Here is a 6,337-nt window from a genome sequence, read left to right on the forward strand (position 1 = left end):
GCATATTTAAACCACAACAGGAGCTTAAACATGCATATAAGAAATAGCTGGTTGTGTTTTGTCAAAGGTGACTGCTGTCAGGAGTCTAAAATGTAGCGTAAATTTTTTGTTTCTTCTGAAAACATGAAGTGAGGAGCATAAAATGCCACTTTCAACAATCTTAAACGGAATTAACCCAATCTGGTATGAACATGAAACCAGAGATCAAGAGAGTCAGAGTTCTTTGATTTACAAACACCCTGGTGGCATTTTTATTGCAATCAATGAAGAACCTTAATCTTGGTTTAAAAAAACAACAACACAACATTGGAAGCTTTAACATATTAGAATGTCAGGGGTAAATATTAATTTTCAGGAGCCAGTTAGATCAGCATAAACACCAACACCTTTAAAACTTTAAATTAGTAAATTTAATCCTTTTTATTTAAAAATAATGAAAAGAAAATTACAAGCACAGTAACTATTTCTTTGTTTGTGGTCTCTCATTGTTTTCCATCTGCCTTCAGAGCTTGTCAGGTTAGGGCTGTGTGCAGGCAGGAGTGGTGGTAAGGAGGACCCAAAGTGCAGACGCTCGGAGGCAAAAGTGTATTTCAAAACTCAGCTTTTATTGCTGGCAAACGTAACAAAAATCCAATTAAACTTACATGAGCGAGCAGGCAGAACACACAGCATAAATGAGGGTAGACCACGACACAGAGAAACACAGGGCTTAAATACACAGGGGGAGCAATCAGGGAATGGGTAACAGGAGGGAAACACAGCTGGGGCAAATCAGGCCTAACGAGACAAAGGAAGCAAAACCAGACGCATATACATGAGACACGGACTTTCAAAGTAAAACAGGAAACATAACATAGACTGAACTAAAGACACAGACTCACATGCAGGCACTGCAACAGAGGGAACAGAGACATGGGACCAGGGCAGACAGACACTGACTGGACATGGGGATAAAGCAACTAAGGATACACAGAGACGCGAACTCGACAAGGGGATACAGCTGACAGGGGAGACAGAGCAACTAGAGAAGACAGAGACATAAACCATAAGACAGAACTCAAAGAAACCAAAGACTAGAAATGATAAATAATATAATAAACTCAAAAACCCTGGGTCAACGACCCAGGCATCCTGACACTACTGTCTGATAAATCTGTTATTCATCCTAAAAAGTTTATTCTCCAAGAAACCCAATTTCAAGTTATTCTAGTAGTGTAAATCTTTTTTTTAATCAAATATAGGAAAACAAGAATAAGATTGTTACTTTTATTAAAACAGTATTTAAGACAAGTGACCTTTATTTCACTGCTGTGGGGGGGGGGGGGGGGGGGGGGGGGGGGGGGGAGGCTTGAAATCTAAAAACATAGCCCAAAAAAGCATATTTACAAATGCCCAACTGGTTTCCAACCTGGAGTCAGGACTGCTACGAGTAGGTTGAAGGCGAATAAATGATCAAAGGTTGGTTGGATAATTGCACAGCCCCTTAAGATGATATTTTTCTAAGAAAGGAAAGTCAGTCGAGTAACATGTGGCCAGAGGAGACAAGCAGGCGCTGCTTCATAATAAGAGTTCACACAGATAACAAGCTGTAAAATATTACAGCTCTGACACCTACATCTTTTCATTTCAGAGCTGTTGTGGTCCAGCATGGTTATCTATCTCCAGTCTGATGTATGATTATTGAAGTAAAGCTCCACCGAGCCCTGAGCGGCCTGGAGAAAAATGAGCCTATTTGATCAGTGTCGGTTTCTCTTGGCCCGTCTGCTCCCTCTGTCGTGGGTTTCTATCTAAATGGCCCAGCTGGATCGTGTTCGCGGCTAACCGCCTTGGTAAAGCCTGGTGATCAGAATCATTAATGTGACTTTCCTCCCTGACTGCTCAAAATGGTGTCAGCTTCCAAAAGGGGCTTGTGTACATCCATGTGCTTGCATGCGTGCGTGAGCTGAGGGAACATCATGTGTCCAGGCTACGCGGCATTCGATGTCTTGTCTCGTACGGTCACGTGAGAGCGGCATGCGCTCTGTGTCATGCTCGTCTGCATGGATGTGACAGTGCACCTGTGTGGAGTGTGTGAGCGTATCTTTATTTTTTAATAAGGGTGTGTTCAGTGTCAGCTGTCAAGTGCCAGACAGACCGTCTGATCCCCAACCTGAGGAGAGGACTACCTCTACCATTAGAGGTGTCACTCACCTTTCCCTTCAGATCCACTACTTCACATCTTTTTGTTTTTCTTTGGAGAAATTGCTGGACTAAATAATGACAAGACAAATTGTTTTTCTTTTTGTAACAGCTGAAAATACTCACTTTTCACGAGCATATAGCTATAACTCCACTCTCCCTTTCTCTTTTTGTGGCTCAGTATGGTTGTAACTCTTCTCCCAATTTGCACAATCCCTCAGGCTATAAGGCCAAGGCTCTTTATTTTCAGGTTGTGTCCAAGTCCATCACTTTAATGTAACTGAGCCAAGAGTACAGTCATCTATCAGTCACACAGACTGCCTCCATACTGGATGCTATGGATAGAAAAGATTAAGTATAAAGAGACCGAACATGTGGACATTACATTTTATTTGCAGCCTGTAATGGCTCAGCTTGGCCATAAAGAGGACTAATCTGAAAAAGGTCAAAATCATATTTTCATGTGCAGTGCTGTCCAGGGAGCATTTGAGTACTTAACATAATCCTGTGTTACATTAACATATTTGAGTGTTTTGCAGTTCAAAGGGTTCCTTATTTATATTTAACGCTGCTTTGGTGCAGCTCCTGTCAAGAAAAAATATCTATTTCACTTCCTTCGCTTTAAAACAGCTTTTACTGCCTGTCTCTCACAAAAAGGTTTGAGGGTGCTCACAGCCACACATGTGTAGCAGGTCTGGTCATACTATGAGTATTGGCTCTCTTTGACATCATAAAGAGTCAAGAATAAAAAAAAACCCAAAAACCAAATGAACCTGTGTGCATGGAGCACTCAGAAGGCTGACTGGGTTACTTAAACATATGCTGACCTGATAATTTGACATGTGAAAAATGAGCATGTACCACTGTAAACAGGATATCTTTGTCCATTATTGTGAACACATAAAAACAGCTCACTGCTCATAACTATGGTCAAGGTTCTCCAACATGTAGGCTCATCTGGCTCAGGAGGTAGAGGAGGTTGGTGGGTCACTCCTCTGCTTCTCCAGTCTCCATGTCAAAATATCCTAGATCATAGTGTAGGTGTGCGTGTGAATGTCAGACAAGGTGTGTATAGAAAGGTTCCTGTTGTGCATGTTTGGACGAATGAGGATTGTAGTAAAATGTGCTTTGAGTTCTCAGGGTAAACACGTGCTCTAAGAAGCTGACTGGGTGATGTTAGCTGTATGTTTACTTATTTTCCAAGGTATACTTGAGTAGCACTGTGGATACTTGCTAGATGCACACCCTGATCAGGATTCAAACACCTGGTTTATTCCAAAAACAGTAATATTTTCACTACATTATCCAGATGCATCATTAGTACCAGAATCAGGGGCTGAAGGATCAGCTGGAGCAGATGTTCTAGTCTATAATGGTCCCAGTGGTAATGGAAGGGTTAGGCACCTAAACTGGAAGCATGTCTCCAGCTATATATATATATATGTATGTGTGTATATATGTGTATATATATATATATATATATATATATATACACACATATATATTGTTTAAAAATTCAGTGAAAAGACTAAAACCAGCAATGTCAAGATTACTGCTTTTTAAACTTCATCTATGGAACTCAATTCCAAGTCACATGAATCCTACCAAGGATATAAATGAATATATCCCTCATAAATAAATCACATATGCAATAATTTTCCTAAACAGCTGGGCAAAAATTAACATGTGAATGTGCAGCTTTCAGTTTTCAGCTGTGGGATACTAAACAATGGTGCTCTCCTAAGTGCATAAGGCATCAGGATGAAGTATGTGGGATTGAGTAAAAATAGATTAGTGTCTATGTTCATTTTAATAAATGCACATGGAGCCAGTGCAGCAGCCTAGCTCACAGATACAGATGGAAATATCTCAGGAAGTGGGCTTACATGAAATTTTAAACAGACATTTGTGAACCCCTCATTTACCATGTTTCTCCTCTTTATCATCATTGTGTGACTTTTTTTGGTTTTGGGGGTCTTTTGGTAAAAATATAGACATTTACCAGATGTTTCCCTTTTTTTTTTACACTTCTGATTTGTAGTTGATGAGTTACATTTTGATAGGATTCTGTTGGCAAGCAAACGCAGCTTTATCAATCTGTAGTATCATCAGAGCATATTTATCCACTCCACCTCAGTGTGCTCACGTAACATCCTTCTCTGCCCCCTCACAAATCACCTCACACACAAATCAGGATCACCTGAAAACACATCTGCTCCCATTTTCTTTACCCAATCACTCTTCTTTCCATCGCACCCCCCCCCACACACACACACACACACACGCACACACAGACTTATGACACTGAGATACTTATAAACAAAGAGGGTATTGTTGCACAATTCTTGTTTCTTCCATAGTTATGTCAGTAAATTAAGACCTTGTTTCTTTATAGGTGTTTATAAGAGAATCAAATGTGTTAGTATTACAGCATATCAGTGTGATGAAGCGCTGGATGTAAAGCTCAAACGCACTGCACGCGCCCTGTTGAGCTCATTGTACCTTCTTACTTTTCCCAGACATATCTGGTAACTGAATGCCACTCATTCCCTCTGACTCATGCCCTACCTCATCAGCCATCACCAGCCCACTGTGCACAAACTCAGCCCTGGGCTTTAATGAAGATAATGCTGAAAGCATGTCTGAGAGGCCAAATAAAGGCCCTCGTGAACAGTTCACAAACCTCGAATCAGCCCTCTGATACGAGGCTGACCCCTGCAGGAACGGAGGGGAATCAATGTGTGGTTGACACCGAATAAAGTGTGTTGTTTCTGTGATGTTTGTTAAAAGAGGATAAAGTCTGAAAATGTAGGTCTTGGAAATAACCACCAAAGTCATGAAAATGCAGAACAAATACTTACTTCTCTGTTTTTTGGTAAAATGGTGGAATAATAATCTTCGCCTGCTTTTGTCCCAGAGTGCTGGAGTGATGCGAGTCCAACCTGTGCATCTTTTCTGGGAACAGACTGTCTACATCAGTCAGAGTCCATCAGGCTCAGTTTCTGTCACTCACACACCCTCACACTCAAACTGTGAGTGTCATCTTCTATCAGTTTTCCGTCTCAAGGCACACATGAGAAGAGGAAGGCAAACCTGCCAGACATCAAATCTGGACAACCTGTTCTCCTCCAAATCTCTCAGGTAACTTTCCACCTCACTGCAACAGAACCTACAGACTAATGCAGATCTCTTTTCTCTGTCTCTTTGCCTCTCAAATGAAGCCTTATCAGCAACTGAACATTTATATTTAAATGTTTCTTACGTTACCTCTCATTCTTTTTTCCTCTATTCCCCCCTTTCTTTTATTTATTCAATTTGTCTGTGATTAGTGGTGGAATTTATATAATTAAAAAATTGTGTGTTTAAATATGCATCTGTGCAATTATGGGCATAGTTTCAATCTCACTTTCCCACTTCTTCCTGCCCACTCTCATGACCTGACACCTTGCAGCACACACAGCCAACTACACATTGCACCGATGATTAATTTACATTTCAATTACAAATTAATATGATTCATTGCCCAGAGCCATTGGCATCCATGTTAATTAGGAAGGGTAAACAAAGAGAGGCTGCATTAAAATGGACTGAACAGTGCCGTGGCACACTGGATGTAATCTGACTGATTTGAATGTAATCAGATGTACTTGAAAGTTAAAATAGAAACACAGACCCGACTCTCTAATTTCAGGCCGTTGTGCCATCAAAGCAACTGTCTGGCTTCGTTATTGCATAAGCTATAAAGACCTGCTCAATAATGCATGGTCAAACTAGACATGAGAAGTCTGACGGAAAACCTTACCTCAACAAGCTGTGTGATGTCTGGCCAAAGACTGGACACTCCAGAGACAGGACAACAGGCTGGAGGACAACGTGTGTTTGTTGTCATATGGTTGGGATCTAAATGTCTTTACAGTCACAGTGGAGGGACTTAAAATTAAATCATAATATATTTAATGTGAGAATTAATTTCATGTTCAGGTGATGTCAAGACTGAGTGTGTGTGTGTGTGTGTGTGTGTGTGTGTGTGTGTGTGTGTGTGTGTGTCAGGGAGATAAAGAAGTAAAAATAAATTTTCACAACACAATTTTCAGTCTTACTCTTCTAGAAGGAAATAATGACTGTAATCAGGAAGCATAAAAATCCCACGTTTTAAAAA

The sequence above is a fragment of the Diplotaxodon limnothrissa genome, linkage group LG23 (genome assembly GCF_057381915.1).
Source record: "Diplotaxodon limnothrissa isolate DT_005_m linkage group LG23, D_limnothrissa_male_GT1.1, whole genome shotgun sequence".
In the NCBI taxonomy this organism is placed as follows: domain Eukaryota; kingdom Metazoa; phylum Chordata; class Actinopteri; order Cichliformes; family Cichlidae; genus Diplotaxodon; species Diplotaxodon limnothrissa.